Below are 22405 nucleotides of genomic sequence, written 5' to 3'. Positions count from 1 at the left end.
CTATTTGAAGCAATTTCTGGATTGCTGCTGGATTTTCCATTTATTATACATAAACACACTTGTTTTAAGAAACTTCTTGATCCACTTCAGTCCAGCTTCAATGTCCAAAGCTCTCATTTAAGCCAGGCAGCAAATTCATTTGCTTAAGCTGAAGAGACATTGAAAGGGCACCATTATAATTCACAGAGAACTGGAAACCATTGCTAATAAATTGGATAATGTAGCACTGTTTAAGATTTCCAATAAAAATGTATTTACCATCCAACTGGAACATTTGGGAGGGGGGCGGGGAGGGTAGCAGGTGGAGTGGGGAAGTAGACCAAGTTGTGCTAGGGCAACTATCATTGGTAGTCTAGGGGTAACTAGATATTCATAGTACAATACCAGTCTGAGATCCCACCAAATTTATCCTGTGTCCTCTATTCCATACCATGGTACCAATTTTCCACCAACCTGCCGTGTTCTCCCCTGTAACCAAAACGAAACCCAGTCCCTTACCATCTCAGATCTTCCTCCAAACCCTAATCATCCCAGGATCCAAGCCCCTCCACCCTCCTTTTGACCACTCAAGTGGAATCAGATTGTTCACAACCTTGGTTTCAAACCGGAGAGTGAAGATATATTCCTGACATCACCAAATCTGTTATTTCTACATTAGCTGAACCTGACCTTGCTTCAGCTCATCTTCTTTGTGCCTTTGTTACCTCTGGAATTACTAATGCATTGCTGGATAGCATTCCACATCCTATCTACTAGATCCTAGAGAGCTGTGGCTTACCACAGAAAATCTCACCTGCATAATAAACACAAAGAAACAAATAATTAAGCCAAATGATTATGTATTTTGAGAAAGCTTTGGCAATCTTTCCATCATTGTAAATTTTGATGCTCATGTCATGAACTGCACCAGATGCTTTGCATCTAACAGTCTCTGCTTACTGACCTGCACTGTCATTAAGGTAAACAAGATCTTTGTTTTAAGCTTCCCACCCTTATTTTCAAATCCCGTATACTTTGTTACATTAGTCACAAATAGCCATATTTAACAAACTGAACATGCAGCACGGTACTGAAAATATTTTATTAGGCTACACACCGAGTTTGCAGGAGATTTGGCAAGGTTAAGTAAAATAGGACAAAGCATCAATTCTTAAAAAGCTGTGCCTTATCAATGAAAAAAATCACACCACATGCAGCCAAGAGTCCGTGTTCAGATTACAAAATCCTCTACTTCTTTATCCTTGACAACAACTCTATACAAGCTGTTGTTATCTCCCATTCCCATCTTCCCTGCTTAACTTTCTCCTGTCACGTTTCCATCTCTTCCCTAACACCAAAATCAATCACATGGGACATCATAAAGATGTGAGAAATAGAACCAAGAGTGGGCAATGCAGCCTTTCAAACTTGTTCTGCCATTCAATTAGATCACATTTGATCCTGTGCCTTTTAAATTTTCTCTCCCGATTACCATGTCTCTGATCTCCCTGATGTCCAAAAAGCTATCCAACTTGGCTTTGGCTACATTTAATGTCTGAAATTCTCTACTTCAGAGGGCCCTAGATGCTCAAAGATTTCATAGAGCAATGTGTCTTCATCTGTCCTAAAAGCCTGGCCTCATATCTTGAAAATTCACATACCCTCTAATTCTGAATTCTCCACCAAAGGAAAAAAAGAGCACTCAGAATCTTCTATGTCTCAACGAGATCACCTCTTCTTCTTTTTCCATAACCAAGTTTGGGACAACGTTCTTATCTGAGGAATCAACCTTTCGTATCCATGCTGCATTGTTTCCCAGGCCAGTGTATCCTTCAATAATATCTACCTGATATGTTAATTCTGTTTCCATCTCCACAGATGGCAATTAATAATGGAAACCATACTTCATGGAAATAAGGAAACAAACCATTCAGCTAAATGAGCCCACATTCATGTCTCGAAACACCATTTAGTATTTCAGAACTTCCTGTTTTGAGATTTTGAGCATCTGCAGTATTTTCTTTTTGAATTCCAGTATATCCTACCTGGGGTACAAAGATCTAAATTGAACTTAGTATTCCAAATAACAGCCCACCAAATCTCAGGACAATCTAAACAAGACCACCTTATTTACATTTGTATGCTAACAGCTTGCAGTACATGTCATTATTCATAATTTGAGATACTTTTACCAGATCATTCACCATTCTTTTTCTTCATGAAAATAGCTCCAAAATTTCCAAACCTTTCTCCATAGTTTGTACTTGAGGAAGCATTATTGCACAAAGGAGATTATTCAGTCTGCTGGCTTCTTTTACAGAAATTTTTCTGTTATTCACAATTCCCCATTCTTTTCCCGAAACCCCGCAAATTATTTCCCCTCAAGTACCTATTCAATTTCCTCTTTAAAGCCCTGAATCATCTTGCTTCCGCCACTATTACAGGAGGCAGCTTCCAGATCACACATTCGTCCTACGTAAAGAAATGCTTCTTCACATCACCCCTGTATCTTTTACCCATCAATTTAAATCTATGACCCTGGGTTCTTGAACCACCACTCAGCATTTATTCTATGTAAACTCACCACGATCTTGCATTAAATCTCTTCTCAAGCTTCTTTGCTTCAATAAAGAACAATAACTCCCATTTCTCCAACCTTGTAGTTGAAATTCGTCATCCTTGGAACCATACCAATAAATCTCTTCTGCACTCTCTCCAGTGGTGTGGTGACCAGAAATGGTTGCAATATACTGGTCATGGTCCAACCAGTGTTTTATAAAAGTTTAAACACGATCAGCTTACTTCTGTACTCCATATTTATGAAGCCCAGGATCCTAATTGTTTTACAAGCCACTTTTTCTATGCCCTGCCACCTTCAAAGATTTATGCACTTATACATACAAGTGCCTCTGCTCCTGAACTTTAGAACTGTGCCATTTAGCCTACATTGTTTCTTCTCATTTTTTTTTAAAAACATATCACTTCACAGTTCTATATTAAATATCATCTGCTGTTTGTCTCTCCATCCTATCAACCCATTTTCCTGCTCATTGTTTTAACACAGCACCAAGTTTTGTGTCAGCTACATATCTTGAAGTTATATCCTGCACACCCATATAGCAAGACAGTCATGGAGATCAAAAAAAAAAGTGGTCCTAGCACAGGCCCACAGGAAACACCACCATCCTCCTCCATCCTGAGAACCATTTTCCACGACTTCGGTTCAGCTCCTCATCAAAGCTGTCACCAACTTTTTATGAAAGTTTATTATGCAGTAATTAGTCAATTCTCTTCCATATTGATGGCATACATTGCATTTCATTCAACCTTTTCTGTTAACTCATCCATTAAATTAGTTCAACACAGTTTGCCTTTAACAAACAACAAACCCAAGCTGCTCTCCTTTATTATTTCATACTGTTCTAATTGTTGATTAATTTTTCCCCTATTATAGTTCTAGAAGCTTCCCAACCATCAAAGTAAAACTGAATTGCCTGCATGCACCTGACATGTCCTCACACTATTTCTTGAACAAAGTTGTTACCTTTCCCATTTTCTTTCCTCTGAGACTCCCCAGCATCAGAGGAGGATTGAAAGATTATGGCAAGCTTCAGCCTTCCAAGCAGTGAACTGTTTCGTACCTCCTACAGCAACCTTTCCAGAGCAATGTCTCAAACTGACGACTTACTAAATTTTGATGCAGATAAACAATTACCTCCAAACTTTTACATGTTATGCCTCTTGCTAGAAGACAGAGCATTCCTTTAGCTTGTTTCCATTTCCTCCCTTTAGACCACAAGTACAACAATATATGAAAGACCATCCCAATGTACTTAGCGGGACATGAGGAAGACATTAATTAGCTCAACCAGTCCTCGTTAATATTTTCTCTCCATGACAGCAAATTATTTTGATAACATTTGCCTATCCATTTCTCAAATTCCTTTAATTTCATCCAACTTTGAGATAGAAACTATATTAACATTCAAATATTAACCCTAAAAGTGAATTCCAAAGACCCACATCTGTGTAAAGGTGTTTTCCACACCACAAGTTTGAAATCAAGTTTGACCTTGTAAAGTATGACACACTTTTCCCGACACCTCATATACTAGAAACAATTTGGTTCTATCTACTCTACAGGTGCTTTTGTAATCCGAAACAAGTCCATTGGTTTATGGAAGGCAGCAATGCTAGTTCACCAATTTTGCTTACATTTCATCTGAGGGTCATCGAGAAGGGAACAATTTCAATTCTGGAAGAACTTTTGGGGCTTATGTGATTGGAATTGGGAATGGGAAAATGAGAGCCAGAAAGACCTTCTTAATTACCTTTGAGTATCTATTTTTGGCTTCCCAGGGAGCAGCACATGACGGATGGAAATGGTGAGGAAGATGAATTGAGAATGCAAAAATAAACCCAAGAAGAAATGGTACAACTACTGGAATCTGATAGCCTTTTTTCACCCCAAGTACATAGAATGTTTACGTGTTATGAAACACAATGGCTTTGTAAACAATAGAATACGTTAATGGGAAAAACATGCACTAGTCATAACATTCAAATCAGAGAGGCTTAACTGGGTTCAATAGATGGAAATAATAAAAATTCCCACAGCTGAGTAACCAAAGACGCAGTTAAATTTAATGGGCCTTTTATAATTGCACGAGGAGTTATTGTGACCACTGAGACTGGCTGTCGCTCTAAGTACCACTATAAATTATTCTGTTGTGTACTGACTCAGCATTCTCTCACCAGGCTGAAGTGTGCAACACAACTGACATCTATTGGAATTAACAAATCTGTAATAGTAGTTACTTGTTAGGTAAAGTAATCTGGGCTAACATTTAAGAACACTAAATTATGAGAGCACTTAACTAATATTTGCACATCCCTCCCCTAGCATTGCCTACTAATGTTAACATGTGGAGAGATGGAGGAAAGTTACAGCTTTTTCATTCTGAGTTTTTACTATTCATGCAGTATTGCTGCCATACATCAGGATCAGCATTTTGCTGGCCATCTGCTAGATTGCATAACAAGAAGGCTGTTTTTATACAGTGTTGGCAGAAATACCAGCATTTAATTCTTTGCTTTATAGTTATTAAAAGTTAAATTTACACTAATTTTGTAAAAAACATTAAAGTTCATATGAATGTTAGACATTTTAAAAATAATGGTAATTAAGGATCAAAATTTTTTTAAAATAATCCCCCAGTTTTATTTCATATTTTACAAACACCCCATTCTGTTAGACCAGTGAAGTTGTGGCGACTCACCGTCCGCGCAAGCGAACTGGCTCGGCGGTTGGGGCGCGAGTCCTCGGAGCAGCGAGGCCCAAGATGGCGCTGGGCCTTCGTCTTCCCCGAGTGACAGGGGAGAACCCGCACGCGTGAAAAGTTTTGATGATGTAGCGCGTACATCATTTCCATTTTCGGAGGCTGGGAACCGCACCGCTTAAAAGGCCCACGCAGGGCGGGTAAAAAAAATCAGTCTTGTTTTACAGCTTGCAGACTCGTGTCTTTATTCTCGCATCGCGGTAGCAGCCGCTACATTGGTGACTCTGACGGTCCAAACGGATTTTAGACCTACGCAATGACTGACAACGCAGCAGCCAACGCAGTGGCACTCAAGCTGCCCACCTTTTGGACGCTTCAGCCCCGCGTGTGGTTCGACCAGGCCGAAGCCCAGTTCCAACTGCAGCAGATCACCTCCGACTCCACACGGTACTACCACGTGGTCAGCTCCCTGGACCAGGAGACAGCTGCCCAGGTTGGAGACTTCATCCAGTCTCCTCCGCCCTTCTCATTCAGACCTTCGGCCTCTTCCGTGGTGAGCACGCCGCCCGCCTGCTCCATCTCGACAGCCTGGGAGGCAGATCTCCATTGGCCCTGATGAACGAGATGCTGGCCTTGGCTGAGGGACACAAGCCCTGCCGGATGTTCGAGCAGGCCTTCCTCGAACAGCTGCCCAACGACATTCACCAGCTGTTGGCTGACGCCGACTTCAGCAACCCACGTGAGGTAGCCACCCGGGCAGGTGTCCTGTGGACTGCCAAACGCAAGAGCGGTTCGTCCGTCGGCCAAATCGCCAGACTGCGTGCCCAACGCCTACCTAAACCAGTCCCAGCAGCTGAGCGACCACACCCCAGAAACACAGACGATGACACTGACGACCAGCTGTGTTTCCACCAAAGGTGGGGATCAGAGGCCCGTCGATGCCGCCCACCCTGCAAGTTTCAGGGAAACGCCAGGGCCAGTCGATGCTGATGGTTACGGTGGCTGGCCACCAACACAGCCTCCTATTCGTTTAGGACAAGCAGTCCGGATGTCGTTTCCTTGTCGATACTGGAGCAGAGGTCAGTGTTTTACCTCCGACCGGCCGCGACACTCGCAGCAGGTAACAGGGACCCGCCCTCAAAGCCGCAAACGGCACAACGATACGAACTTTCAGTACCCGTACAACCGAATTACAATTCAACGACAGCCATTTTACCCGGAACTTTACCCTTGTCACCGTCGCCCAGCCACTCCCGGGAGCCGACTTTCTCCGGGCCCACAACCTGTTAGTCGACCTACGAAGGAAACGGCTAGTGCACTCCAGGACCTTCCAAACTTACTCTCTGGGAGAATCCATCCTACCAGCCCCGTGCCTGGACTCTTGTTTCCCTGTCTGGCAACGAGTTCACCAAGCTCCTAGCCGAGTTCCCATTGGTTTTGGCACCTCAGTTCATGAATTCAATGCCCAAACACAGGGTGCGGTACCACATCACTACGACAGGGCCACCCCTTCACGCCCGAGCACAACGACTACCTCCAGACAAGCTCCGCCTGGCGAAGGAGGAGTTCCACCGCATGGAGGAGCTGGGGATCATTCGCAGGTCAGACAGCCCCTGGGCCTTCCCCCTGCACATGGTCCCCAAAGCCACCGGCAGGTGGAGGCCCTGCTGCAACTACCGCGGGCTGAACGACGCCACCACCCCAGACCACTACCCCATCCCTCATATCTAGGACTTCGCGGCAAACCTACACGGGGCCCACATTTTCTCCAAGGTAGACCTCGTCCAGGGATACCACCAAATCCCAGTCCACCCTGACGATGTCCCCAAAACTGCACTCATCACTCCGCTCGGCCTCTTTGAATGCCGTTCGGCCTTAAGAACACCGCGCAGACCTTCCAGTGGCTGATGGACGCAGCAGGCCGCAACCTGGACTTCGTGTTCATTTATTTAGATGATATTCTCATCGCCAGCTGTAACCACCAAGAACACCTTTCCCACCTCCGCAAACTGTACTCCCGCCTCAGTGATTTCGGCCTTACTATCAACCCAGCCAAGTGCCAATTCGGCCTCAACTCTATTGATTTTCTTGGCCACAGAATCACCAGCGAGGGAGCAACACCCCTACCCGCCAAGGTAGGCACTATCCACCATTTTGCCCGTCCCAACACGGTCAAAGGCCTGCAGGAGTTCGTTAGGATGGTCAACTTTTACCATCGTTTCATCCCTGCAGCAGCCCGTATCATGCGCCCTTTGTTCTCACTGATGTCTGGTAAGGGCAAGGACATTGCCTGGAATGACGAGGCTGCAGCTGCCTTCATTAAGGCCAAAGAAACCCTAGCAGACGCCGCGATACTGGTACACCCCAGGACAGACGTCCCAACCGCCCACACGGTGGACGCATCTAACACCGTGGTCGGTAGGGTACTGGAACAACTAATCGAAGGCCATTGGCAACCCTTGGCATTTTTCAGCAGGCACCTTAGGCCACCCGAACTTAAATACAGCGCCTTTGATCGGGAACTACTAGCGCTGTACCTGGCGATCTGGCACTTCCAGTATTTTTTAAGAAGGCAGGCCTTTCACTGACCACAAGCCATTGTCTTTCGCCTTCTCTAAGGTCTCTGATCCCTGGTCAGCCTGCCAGCAGCGACATTTGTCCTACATTTCCAAGTTCACAACGGATATCCAACATGTCTCCAGAAAGGACAATGTTGTTGCTGACGTGCTCTCCAGACCAACCATCCACAGCCTGTCCCTGGGTATAGACTACACGGCCCTGGCTGACACACAGCAAGCCGACGATGAGCTGCCCAGCTACAGAACCGCAGCCTCAGGCCTGCAGCTCCAAGATTTCGCAGTTGGCCCAGGTCAATGGACCCTCCTGTGCGATGTCGCAGCAGGTCAGCCCCGCCCTATAGTTCCTGCAGTCTGGCGGAAATGCGTTTTCGACTCGGTACACGGGTTGGCGCACCTGTCCATCAGATCGACTGTCTGACTAGTCGCCAGCAAGTTCGTCTGGCACAGCCTGTACAAACAGGTCAGTGAGTGGGCCAAGACTTGTCCGCACTGCCAGAAGTCAAAAATCCAACGACACACCAAGGTCCCGCCACAGCAGTTCGAGCCTACCCATAGAAGGTTCAGCCACATTCACGTTGACCTCGTTGGTTCCCTGCCTGTTTCAAGAGAAGCTGGGTACCTCCTTACCATCGTGGACTGGTTCACGAGATGGCCAGAGGCAACCCCTCTTTCAGACATCACAACCGATTCCTGCGCCCAGGTGCCACTCACAACTTGGGTCTCGCGCTTTGGTGTTCCGGCCCACATTACTTAAGACAGAGGTGCCCAGTTTACCTCCAGCCTATGGTCTGCACTAGCGAACATGCTAGGAACGCAGCTGCACACCACCACGGCCTACCACCCTCAGCCAAATGGGTTGGTAGAACGTTTCCACCACCATCTGAAATCAGCCCTGATGGCCTGCCTGAAAGGTCCTAACTGGGTCAACAAACTTCCTTGGGTCCTGCTCGGCATACGCACTGTCCCCAAGGAGGATCTCCACGCTTCATCAGCTGAACTCGTGTATGGTGAGCCCCTGGTCGTCCCAGGGGAGTTCATACCCGCCCTTAGGGTGCAAGAGGAACAACCCGCGGCAGTCCTAAGAAGACTGCACGAGAGGCTCAGCAGCTTGGCACCAATTCCGACTTCGCGACATGGTCAGTCCCCATCCTGTGTGCCCAGGGAACTACGAGACTAAGTTTGTTTTCGTTCGCAGGGGCACACCACAGGCACAGTTGCAATGACCATACGAGGGGCTGTTCCAGGTCATCAGAAATAATGGGTCCACCTTTATTTTGGACATAGGGGGCAAGGAAGAAGTCTTCACGATGGACCGCCTCAAACCAGCCCATTTAGACCTACAACAACCAGTCGAGGTCCCAACACCCCAATGCAGAGGCTGACCACCCAAGCAACGGCTAGCACAGCCCGTGAACTTTGGGCACCGTATCACCGGTTCTGGGGGGGGGGGGGGGGGGGGGGGGAGGGGGTTGTATGGCAACTCACCGTCCGTGCAAGCGAACTGGCTCGGCGGTCGGGGCGCATGTTGTCGGAGCAGCAAGGCCCAAGATGGCACTGGGCCTTCGTCTTCCCCCAGCGACGGGGGAGAACCTGCGCGTAAGTTTTCATGACGTAGAGTGTACCTCATTTCCGTTTTCGGAGGGCGGGAACCGCGCCACTTCAAAGGCCCGCGCAAGGCGGGTAAAAAAAAAATCAGTCTTGCTCAACAGCTTGCAGACTCGTGTCTTTATTCTCGCATCACAGTAGCAGCCGCTACAAAGTCATGAATCTGCTAGAACTCCTGCAACTGAACAATGGCAAAACTAAACCACCGAATAGCTGGTTAAATCTCAATAACCTTGTCCTCCAGTCCGTCCCTTCTGCTGATTCCTTATTCACCAGCATAGAGTCTTTTTCTTAATTTACCCTGAGCTCAGTTTTCAACTCCAAATCCCAGGCTTGTTTCAATGTAACATAGTCAAACTCTGCTCTACTTAATCCCATCAGCAAAACAGTCACTCATGCCAGATATTTTTAGACTTGACTTACCCATGGTCTCCTTACTGAACCCTTTCCTTTCCAACTTGCTGAAGAATATTCCCTGCATCTATTCAGAGACATACACTTCGATCTGTTCAGTTATATATCGGAGGATCTGCTCTTTCAGCTACTTTCGGTGTTACTGATAGCTGTGCTTCTACAATAGAAGATCCCATTAACATATCAACTTCAATCACAGAGCACAAGGTATTGTTTTAATTTTCTTTGCCTAACCTGGAGCACAGTACTTACTTCTGTGTCTGCTGCTCAGGTGCAAATAAACAAAAAAACAGCAAGCCTGAAAAGGGAAGGCCATTCTCTGAAACTTGTGACCTTGCCTCTGGAATTAATTGATCCCAAAACACACAACTCTACATTTTCGTTTTCTCAATTCATGCCCAAAATACAAGCTATACATGCAAGCTGCAACCTAAAAATGTGATTCAATGTAAAACAATGTCACAATATATTCCTATCACAACTGTGCTACATAATGCATGCTTATTTGTTCCCATATATTGAAATGAAGACAGCACAAATACTACAAAGATTGAAATGTCCAATATCTCAACCCATCCTTGATATGATTGAGGACAGATTTTCAAGCAGGACTTCAGACTAGCAACTAGTCAGGTGGTGCATTATTAATATTCACCCAACTGTGAAGTCTGCTCAATTTATATTAATTGAGAGGTTCGTTGGCTTTATGGTTGAGCAGACTTAACAGTACCTGTTCATGCCACTATTCTCAATGTTACGTACAATTACCTAACCAATCTGCAACAGCAACATACAAAGCAGAGTGCTTGATTAGTATTACATCAACCATCCTAAACATTCCTTCCCTACACCACTGATTCATACTGGCTGCAGTGTGTACCATCTATAAAATGCACTGCAGTCACCTGCCTCGGCTACTCTGACAGCACCTCTCAAACTCACAACCTCCATCACCAAGAACAAGCATAGCTGGTGCAATGGGAACGCCACTATTTGCAGGTTCCCCTCCAAACTGCACATCATCCTTACCTGGAAATAATAATTAGAGATCTTTCATTGTCACTGAGTCCAAACCCTGGTATTTCCTCCCCAACAGCACTGTGGCATTACCCTCACAAGGAGGACTGCAGTGGTTAAAGGCAGCAGCTCAGTACCTCAACTCTCAAAGGCACTTAAGGATGGGAAATAAATATGGGCTTTGCCAACAACACCCAGATCTCTGAAAAACTAGTAAAAAATAACCTACACACTCAAAACTGATGAACAACTTCTAAAAGTTGTCAGAATATTAGATAAGTTAACAAAAAAAAACAGAAAATAAATGTTCAACTATGTCTATGACCAAAGCCACATAACTGAATGAATGGAGAAAAATTATGGTAAGATTTCAGAATTAAAGCTTTGGATTTGCTTTAGCCAAGTTGACTTTCCCATCTATGTAAACGGAAACCAAATGGCCTCATAAATGAAGGATATAAAATAGTTCCAATGGGAGTGCTGAGGAGCACAAACTTGTCATGAATTCCACTTCAGCTACACCCAATATTTCCTTACATATATCAAAAAGGAGTGCTGTATTGAAAAATGCTATTTGTGCAATGATATATTGGTATTGTTTAAAGGAGAAGCAAGTTCTGATGTGAAATATCAGCAAGACCTCAATGCCTTGTCCATGATGGATTTCTTAAATTTTCGAAATCATTTCCGATCACATTTTTACAAGTCACCTTTGGCATAGAGTAACTGTGATATTGTCAAGCTAGCTAGTGCAATCAGATTAAAGAATTCTGACCAACAGTAAACAACACAGACAAAGACTTAAACATTTTACAAGAGTTCAAGGCAAAAGATTGTGATGTACAAATGGAAAAAAACGTAAAAGCTGAAATATCCAACTTGTTTAAAAAAATAAAATCCATGGAATTATGAAACAGCTATTCTGACAGAATTGGACTACATTGATAGAAAATTAATTTCTCAAACCTATAACATACAGGAATTTTCAGGGTTTATTTAATATAATAAAAAAAATGGTCAGTAAAAGATAAAATCTAAAATCAGTTTAATGATTCCATCTTGTATGCCTGAGTGAAGATACATCAATGCATCCTTCAAAAGAGGTGGTAAATCAATGACAACTTCTGGGATTCTGCCATTTTTAACCATTCATGTATATACTCCAGAAACTGTTGTCAGTCATCCTTTATTTTTAATGGTGTTGCTGATAGCCTCATTGTTATTCCCATAATAAATTATGAGCTGATATTTTTTGCTGCAGTTTACCAATATTCATAGCTTTTCCCCTTAAATTCCCAAATATGAATATCTAGTGATTTCATTAGCTTTGTACATCTATGTATGAGAATATATATTTCTATACAGAAGTACATAGAGAGAATATATATATTAGAGCTATCTATTTAGGCAATGTCACATGTATTTCTTAGCTTTATTTAAAAAGTGCAGAAACAATTACACTATTACAAACAATTACACAATTATACAAAGACCATTAGGGTACAGTGGGAGTATAGGGCTCCACACTTTAGGCAGGATTTCAAGTCTTAGAGTCAATCTCTTCTGCCCCTCTTTAAGAACTAACTTTAAGTACTGACTTTAAGGCTTAATGCCAAAAGAATCATGGAAAATGGGGAGAAGGCAGGAACATAGGCAGAAACATGGTGACGAAGTGCAGGGTTGGCCATGGTCTTGTTGAATAGTGGAGCAGGTCTGAAAGGCCATAATGCCTACCCCTGCTTCTATTTTCTATGTTGCGAAGGATTAGAGACTGCAGTAACTGAAGAAACTGAGCCCATTCTCACAGAACATGAGAGAGATTTAGTCGAGGTGATCCAATTAATGATTCTACTAAAGTAAACAGGAGAAACTGTCTCCAACGATAAAAATGTTTGGTAAACAGAGGCCAGTAATTTGAGGTAACTGACAAATGAACCAAGGGTAAACAACACTTTTATACAAGAAGTTGTTCTCATCGAGAATGCACTATCTGGGAGAAAGCAGATTCCATGCTAACATTAACAAAATTAAATAAATGTTTGGAAAGGAAGAAATTTGCAGGATTATAACATTAATCAATTTTTCCCCCCAAAGAACTGGCACAGACATAATGGGTTCCATGGCCTCCTCCTTTACTACGCTCATACATCATTCATGGAATGTGGGCATCACTGGGAAAAAAAAACATTGGAAAATACCCCAACTGCCCTCAAGAAGGCAGTAGAAAATCTTCTTGAGTTACTTCAATCAATGTAATGAAGATGCATCAGTGCTGAAAATCATTTTCTAGCAATGGAAAAAATCATTCTTACCCCAGAATTACAATAATGACCATTTCTGCCAGGATTGCATCATTCTCTGTACAAGGTTCCTTTTGGAGTACAGTGGGGAAACTTGGATCACGTTATCCTAGGAGCAACCACTGTGGTTTACCCTAGGCAACAAAGTTTTACTACCTCTGTGCTGGAATAGAATGCCTGCCAGATAAGTTAATTCTTTACCATCTGGATTCAATATTGAAACAGATCATATTTTGCAATTTTTGCCACCTTCAATTGCTTACCTTGCATCTCTCTGCCCTTCTCCCACTTAATTACTGGCCACACGTAACGCTGCAAATACTGGGATCTAAAAACCTGACACCTCCCAGCCCACTTTTTCTCCCTGACATATTTTCCATCTCCACTATCCCAGCATTGCTCATTTTGCCACTCTAGCATCGAAATTGCCAGTCTCCTATCCCCACCACACTTCCCATCTCAATCAGGCCATTAGGTGCACTAGAATTTCTCAGCAAAGGAATTCCATGATTTTGACCCAATGACAATGCTGGTGTATTATCAAGTCAGGATGGTGCACAATTTGGAAGGGAAACTGAAAGTTGGTGGTGTTTCCCGGTTCTCATGTACTTTTTGGTGGCAGTGTTCATGGGTTTGGAACATATTGATGGTGAAGACCTGATAAGTCATTGTGCATTGTAAATTGTATACACTACACCACTCTGTGCAACTGTTAGGAGGGAGGAAAAGTGATGCTGGGGTCCCAAACAACTAAATTCTTTTGCCTTGGATGAAGCCAACCATCTTGAATGCAGTAGTAATATACTTATGCAGGCAAGTAAAAAGCACCTCATCACACTTGTATTTTGTTAGTGGTGTAATGGCTTTGGGGTGGTGAATCACCTGGCAAAAGAATAGCCTGTGACCTGCACTTATAACCACAGATAGTAGTGGAATGTTCCCTGTAAGAGAAATTGCCAGTTTTCCGGTCCAAAAGTATTCTTTAAAAGTTACCACTGTAGACAATGTTTTGTGTCCCGTTCTCAACCTGGTACAGATAAAGCTTCTCTCATCAATATTAGGCCTAATTGTGTTACAAAACAGAAAAGTATGATTTTGTACAAGTTATGGGCATGTATAACACCTGCAGTTTGTCTCAACATTAAAAGTACTGTTTCAGAGGACCAAATGCAAACTCAAGAAAGAAACATTATGATGAAGAAATGCAATGACCTGCATGAGCATTCTGGTTTTGAACAGCCATTTTTACAAACTGAATTTCCACTCAGATAAGGATAGAAAATGAAAAAAAGCATCAGTGCAGCTTCTTGGGATGTACTCACTGTTTTGATTAATTCACCATGATCATTCACCAGGCAAACAAAGGAACAGAACATCTTCAGTATCAAAAAAGTACATTGGTGCTTTGAATTATGCCCGAGGCTGTAAAGTGGAAGTTCTGTTGAACAATACATCAGCACAAACTGGCCATTAAAATATTAATATTGGGGGTGATTTCCTATTCTGGACTTGGAGGAGACAAACACAATGTAGCTAAATGACTAAGAGCTTATTATTGTCAATAATACTCCTGTGAAGTGTATCTGCAGGTATTGTGAGCAGTTTTGGGCCCCATATCTAAGGAAGGATGTGCCGGCATTGGAGAGGGTCCAGAGGAAGTTTATGAGAATGATGCTGGGAATGAAAGGGTTAACACATGAGGAGTGTTTGATGGTTCTGTGCCTGTACTTGCTGGAGTTTACAAGGATGAGGGGGGATCTCACTGAAACCTACCAAATATTGAAAGGTCTGGATAGAGTGGACATGAAGAAGATGTTTCCAGTAGTGGGAGAGTCTAGGACCAGAGGACACAGCCTCAGAATAGAAGGACATCTCCTTAGAACAGAGATGAGGAATTTCTTTAGCCAGAGGGTGGTAAATCTGTGGAATTCTTTGCCACAGACGGCTGTGGAGGCCAAGTTATTGGGTATATTTAAAGAGGAGGTTGACAGGTTCTTGATTAGTAAGGGCGTCAAAGGTTAAGGGAGGAGGCAGGAGAATGGGGTTGAGAGGGAAAAATAAATCAGCCATGATTGAGTGGCCGAGCAGACTCAATGGGCCGAATGGCCTAATTCTGCTCTTGTGTCTTATGGTATTCTGACAGCAGATTTTACAGTTCCATAACAATCTCTACGCTAAAACATTTGTAAAGGAAGTCCCTTCTATTGTTGCCAGCTACATTTGGCACAGCATCTACTTAAATATTCGCATGATGGTAAATGCAAATATCACTCTTCTGTTGCCTGTCAATATCTTGGCAGGATCTTGGTCTTTTTTGCCTTCAAGCAACAGAAGCTATGGTAAGGGTGCTTTGAAGCCAAATAAATACTTGAAGGAAAATTGCTTGTTTAAGCAAAAAATCCCATTCTGTAAAGTTCATTTTCAGCTGAGTAGTTAATACTAGATTTTGTATTGGGGCAAATTTCAATAAACAGCAATTTATTTAGCCCTCAATGATGTGCATTGTTGATTACTATGAGAGCAGTTACATATTTTGCACAAGAGATACTTAAGTCTACAGGCAATCCAGTGCAAAACAGCAAGGTAGACAGCACCAACTTGCCAAGTGAATGATGGCAAGTCAAAAATTTAATCACTGAGATCTGGCAAAGTAAGGGGAGCCAATCTGATTAACCAAGGATGCAACGAGCATCCTGGAATTTACAATCATCTCACAGTTACTTTAACCAGTCTTGTTCCCCAAGAAACAAAAACAAAATTCTAGAAGAACTCAGCAGTTCTGACAAAAGATCATAAATCTGAAACACTGACTGTTTCTCATTCCACAGTCACTGCCTCACTTGAGTTCTTTTTCCAGCATTTTCTGTTTTCATTTCAGATTTTCAGCATGTTTTTTTTCCAGATTTTGTTTCCCTAAATATGGCCAAGGCAAATGTAGAGGTAACAGAAATAAATACCCTACTGTCAGGCCCCATTTGCAGTCTCAGAAGATATATCATTCATATTCACCTTCAAGGCATTAGTAAAAGGAAACAGGAGGGTGAAGGGAATTATTCTGGTTAAACAGAGGGAAACCGTGACGCACGTGTTCAAATGATGCATTCATATCTGTATGCTTGAGAAAAACAGGATAAGGCTGTTCATGCAGGAATTAAAAAAGCAGTATTTCTCAGGTGGTACAGGTAGGAGGAAAATAAGATGCCAACTAAGTTCAGGAGATGAAGGCTATTTGTTGCAAGAAGTGAACAGAAATCATTGAAAACCTAAAGACACAAAACAACACCTGGTGCCCAAAACAAGAATAGCTACAATGGCATCCGTGCATTCTGCAGCCAAATGTTGTACCCATTCTGGTCCAGTTGCTCACAAACAGGTACAATAAACATTCAATACTGCAGTGTAGACAATCAACAACCTCTACCTTGGCTCCGTGCTTCCAAATACACTGCAACATCTGTGAAGAGATGCTACAAATTCATATATAATTGGACAAATGTGTCTTAAATCTCTTTTTCTTCATTTATGTCCACAAAAAATTATCAAGCCTTACAAGGCTCGTCTCCTGTGGAGAAACTGAGCTGCCTTCAACTGCATTAGGACAACCAAAGTATGGTGGACAGCTCTAAATGTAAATATGGAGAAGAAATTCAGAAACGCCACCATATTACAGACAAGTACTCCATTAATTCGTCTACACCGGATATTGCAGAAGTCCAAGAAGCTAGCTGATAGCTCTTAGAATAACACTTCAGGTTGTCACATACATAAGAAACTAACTAAATCAATTTCCCAAGACTTCTTCGACAGCACCTACTAAATTCAAAACCTCTACTATCGACCATAGCAACATGTGCACGAGAACATTAGTATCTCCAAATTCTTCTAAAATTGCATACAAAGAATCACAGAAATTTAATTGGGAAGAGGTAGCTGCTTTGTGCCCATGCTGTCTGAAGAGCCTAATCCCACTTTGTAGCTCCTGGTCCACAGTCATGTATTATAGCACATTCAGTCATGACATGGCAACACAGCAATTAGTGCTGTGCCTCACAGTTCCAGTGACCCGGATTCAATTCTGAACTCAGGCCTTGTCTTTGTGGAGTTTGAACATATTCTCTCCAGCTGTGTGGGCTTCCTCTGAGTGCTACAGTTTCCTTCCACATCCCTAAGATACGGTGGTAGATTAACTGGCTACTGTAAATCACTCATTCATAGAACATTACAGCACAGTACAAGCCCTTTGGCCCACGATGTTATGCCAACATTTTATCCTGCTCTAAGATCTATCTAACCCTTCCCTCCCATATAGCCCTCCATTTCTCTATCATTCATGTGCCTATCTAAGAGTCTCTTAAATGTCCCTAATGTATCTGCCTCCACAACCTCTGCTGGCAGTGCGTTTAACTCACCCACCACTCTCTGTGTAAAAAAACTTACCTCTGACATCCCCCTATACTTTCCTCCAATCACCTTAAAATTATGCCCCCTAGTGTTAGCCATTTACACCCTGGGAAAACGTCTGACTGTCCACTCAATCTAAGCCTCTTATCATCTTGTATACCTCTATCAAGTCATCCTCCTCCTCTCCAAAGAGGAAAGCCCTAGCTCACTCAACCAATTCACGAGATTAAAGGCAAAAAGGATGAAAGGAGTCTTGTTGGGCAGGTGCGAGAGAGAACAAGTTGCAGGAGTACAGGTAAAAAGGTGAGGGACAATGAAACTCAAGGGATTGCGCCCCTGGGAGCCAACATGGAACTGATAGGCTGATTGGCCTCCTGTGTTGGTATAAGATAGATTAATATGAAAGGACACCTTAAATGCAATTAAAAATCTCATCAGCAGTGAGTTTTGGACACTCAGCACCATCTAGCTGAAAACAAAATTCTCCACAACCTACTAATTACTTTAAATCTATATCATGTTACTGACTTTTCAGCCAAGGCAAATATATCCTTCCTATTCACCTTATCTCAGTCCCTTTTTATTATGTACACCAATTAATTTCCCTTTAACCTTCTCTGATCTGAAGGAAAGAATCCTAGCCTATCCAATCTTTCCTCAAAGCTAAAATTCTCCAGTTCTGGCATTTCTGTAAATCTATTCTGCATCACCCAAATCCAGTCACATCCATCTTTTAATGTGGTGACCAGAACTGTATGTGGCACCATACTTGTGGCATAAGTGGTATTTTATACTGCTTTGTAAATACTGAAGAGTCACTTCTGCACTTATCAGAAACTGCTTATTGGATTTCAGTGCACCCACACAGTGCACTGCAGAGCATTCAAAACTTGCACTCTCAACTTCTGTAGCAATGCAGATATCACCAAGAGAAACAGTAAGCAAAATGAAAAGAAAGCATGATGAACAGGAAGATGAAACAGAAGAACAGGAAAATAATCGCATAAAATTTCATCTCAAAAGCATTTATGTGGGCAATTTCTGACATGTAAACTCCAAGAGATCTGTATGTACAAATGGTGGTGGTACGAACTCCATTCTGTATCCTCACAGTCATAGAGATATACAACACGGAAACAGGCCCTTCAGCCCAACTCGTCCATGCCGGCCAAGATGTCTATCCGAGCTAATCTCATTCGCCTGTATTTGTCCCATTTTCCTCTCACCCTTTCCTATCTATGTACCTGCCTAAAAGTCCTTTAAACTTTGTAATTGTACCTGCCTCTACCACTTCCTCCAGCAGCTCATTCCATATACCCACCACCCTCTGTGTGGAAAAGATGCCCCATAGATCCCTTTTAAATCTTTCCCCTTTCACCTTAAATCTATGTTCCCTCGTTTTAGACTCCCCTACCCTGGATAAAGAAACTGTGGCCATCCACTTTATCCATGCCCCTCATGATTTTATATACTGCTATAAGGTCACCCTTCAGTCCCCATACTCCGGGCAAAAAAGTCCCAGCCTATCCAGTCTCTCCTTAAAAATCCCTTTCATTGCATTGCATTTGTCAAAATTTTGCAAGAAATAGCAAAAAACAAGTCACACAACTTCAATTAGTAGCCCTGTTACATAACTTCAATTCCTAGTGCACTTGTAGAAGATTTTAACAAGGCACTGTTAGTGGTCTTAATTAGACAATGTAGGAGTTGAGCTCAGTATCGATATTTGACATTGAAACTGGAAGCTTTAGTTTCTAAGTGACATAATAAAGAGTATTTACACTGTTGCTGATATATTTTTATTTTAGGTTTTTTTTGTACACAAGGTTTTGCATAATGGAGAATTTGAGTAGGGATTATCGCAGGCTATAGATATCTGATTTTCTTCTGTCTTCTTCCCACCCATTGTCCTTTACCTCACGTCTTAAAGAGAAAAAACAACTTCAGCGGATTTTACACATTGAATGAAATGTTTTGCAACTAATAGGATATATCACAGATGAGGGTGCATGAAAATGAATATTCTGATTTTATTCCAAATTCAGCATTGTATAAGTTATAAGAGGTTGTATTGTTTAATTTAACTTCAGTAAAAGGTGATGTATTGTTTACCTCTGATGTAATCTTATGGTTCATTGTTAGTTCAATGTAGCATGCAGTGAAAAAGTCATGTTGCAGCTGTATAAAGCACTGGTTAGGCCACATTTGGAGTATTGTGTGTCATTCTGATCACCTCACATCAGGAAGGATGTGGAGGCTTTGGAGAGGATGCAGAAGAGGTTCACCAGGACATTGCCTGGATTAGAGAGTATTGGCTGTAGGGAGACGTTGGACAATCTTGGATTGATTTCTCTGGAGCATCAGAGGCTGAGGGGAGACCTGATAGACATATATAAAATTACGAGGGGCAGAGACAGGGCAGATGGTCAGACTGGAAATGTCAAATAGTAGATGGCACAGCTTTAAGGTGAGAGGGGGAAAGTTTAGAGGAGATTTGTGAGGCAAGTTTTTTTTTCAGAGAGTGGTTGGTACCTGGAACATGCTGCTAGGGGAGTGGGCGAAAGCAGATATAATAGCAACATTTAAGAGGCATTTAGACAGGCAGGTGAACAAGCAGGGAATGGAGGGATATAAACCATGGCAGATGGGATTAGTTTAAATTGGCATCATGGTCGGCACAGACACTGTGGGTTGAAGGGCCTGTCCTTGTGCTGTACTGTTCTATGCCACCTATGAATTTGCTCAGAAAACAGCACAATTGGGGACTACATTGTATCAAGCTAATGGACCCTCTAGTGCAGAGGTTTTCAACCTGGGGGTCCGCGGCGGGTTGCCAGGGAGTCCGTGAGCAAGCCAAGAAAAAAAATGGAAAAGCGACCTGTTACAAAGACGTAGCTTACTTGCTTGCTCCAGTTTTCCACTATTCAGAAAATCAGCTATTATCTATTCTGTTATAGGCGACAATCTTAGAGACTTAGACGGTGTTCCCTACTGGTAAGCTGCTGCTTAATATTTCGATTTATGTAGTCAGACTAGTCAGTAGTGTTCACTACTCACTACTATTCTGTTGTGCACTGCAGTGTCAGTGAGACGGAGTGACGTTGTTGGTGTGCCTTAATAATATTGCTTACTTACCGTGCACTTACGCCACAGTGACATCACTGTTAAATGAAAAGTGTGCAAGCGTGTAAATTTTAGATTAGTTTTGATAATTTTGTTTATCAGTAATAGTAATTAAACTGTCCAGCGTGTATTGCTGAGTATGGAGAAATTTCTGAAGAGAAAAGCTGACCAGAAACCAAAAGATTCCAATGACGAAGGGGATAAGGGTGACCGAAAGAGAAAACAACGCAAGTACGATCCACAATACATTTTATATGGCTTCATCGCAGTGGGGACAAATGCGGACCAACCTCTCTGTGTTGTGTGCTTGCAAACACTGTCCAACGATGCAATGAAACCAGCAAAACTGAAGCGCCATTTAACAACAGTGCATCCAGATATTGCCAGTAAGCCGAAGGAATATTTTGAACGGCAAAAGGAGCTGTACCTCAAGCAGAAAGGCAAAATGACAGCCTGCGACACTGTAAATGAGAAGGCTCGTCGCGCATCATATTTGGTAGCATTATGAATAGCACATTCTGGAAAGCTTCACACAATTGGAGAAGAGCTTATACTGCCTGCAGCAGTAGATATGTGCGAAGTTGTACTGGGAAAAGAATCCAGTCAAAAACTGAAAGCCATTCCACTGTCTGATAACACAGTAAGCAGAAGAACGGGCGATATGGCGGAAGGTATACAGAGCCAGCTCATAGCACGTCTTCAGCAAGTCAGATTTGCGATTCAGCTCGATGAAAGTACTGATGTTGCCAGTGCTGCGCAGTTGTTGGTTTATGTTTGATATTGCTGGGTAGGAGATGCTTTGGAACACTTTTTGTTTTGCAAGGCGTTCCCAGGGCGTACAACCAGTGAAGAACTTTTCCGTGTGCTTGACACTTTTTTTTTTGTACAATCAGCATTGATGTGGACACAGTGTATTGGAGTATGCATGGATGGTGCTGCCGCAATGACGGGACAGAAGTAGGGTCTAGTCGCACGAGTGAAAGAAGTAGCTCCACATGCAGCAGCAACCCACTGCATGATTCACCGTGAGGCTTTGGCTGCAAAGGATATGGATGAAAATCTTGCGGATGTGTTTTCCAAGTGCATTAAAATCGTTAACTTTATCAAAGCCAGGCCGCTCAATCATCGTTTGTTTGAAAACATATGCCGTGAAGTGGAAGCCGGCATAAGCATTTGTTGCTACATACAGAAGTCAGATGGCTGTCACGAGGCCGCGTTGTGCAGCGTGTATATGAATTGCGAGATGAACTGCTCATTTTCCTAAATGAGCATAACGGATCATTGGCACAGTTCTTGACAGATGAGACGTGGGTTGCCAGATTAGCTTATCTTGCAGATATTTTCAACAGCTTAAATCTATCATTGCAAGGACCTGGCTCAAATGTTCTGAAAACGCATGACAAAATCAATGCCTTCCAGAAAAAACTCCGTATCTGGAAGGGAAGATGCGAGCAAGGCATCTATGATATGTTACCATTGCTGGCTGACTTTCTGACGGTGAACGAGACTAAGACAGAGGCCATTGCGAGCACCATTTTGAACAATATTCAATTGCTGTCACATTATTTCCATGAGTATTTCGGCCGACGATGACACGAGCATGTTTGATTGGATTCGAAATCCATTTGAATGCATGCTTACTGATTTAACTGGATGTGAACAAGAAGAATTGGCTGAACTGTCATCTGACAGGACTTTGCGCTTGCAG

At 42.8% G+C, this 22405-nt stretch overlaps 1 protein-coding gene across 1 annotated transcript in view; it reads right to left on the bottom strand.

Moving 5' to 3' along the window:
- Nucleotides 1–22405, bottom strand: part of LOC127578210 (ELKS/Rab6-interacting/CAST family member 1-like) — a 593610-nt gene that overhangs the window by 449524 nt on the left and 121681 nt on the right. The gene's annotated exons all lie outside the window — the stretch shown is intronic.

Source organism: Pristis pectinata, chromosome 15, assembly GCF_009764475.1.
Source record: "Pristis pectinata isolate sPriPec2 chromosome 15, sPriPec2.1.pri, whole genome shotgun sequence".
Taxonomy (NCBI): domain Eukaryota; kingdom Metazoa; phylum Chordata; class Chondrichthyes; order Rhinopristiformes; family Pristidae; genus Pristis; species Pristis pectinata.
This window is presented reverse-complemented; position numbering and strand designations above follow the sequence as displayed.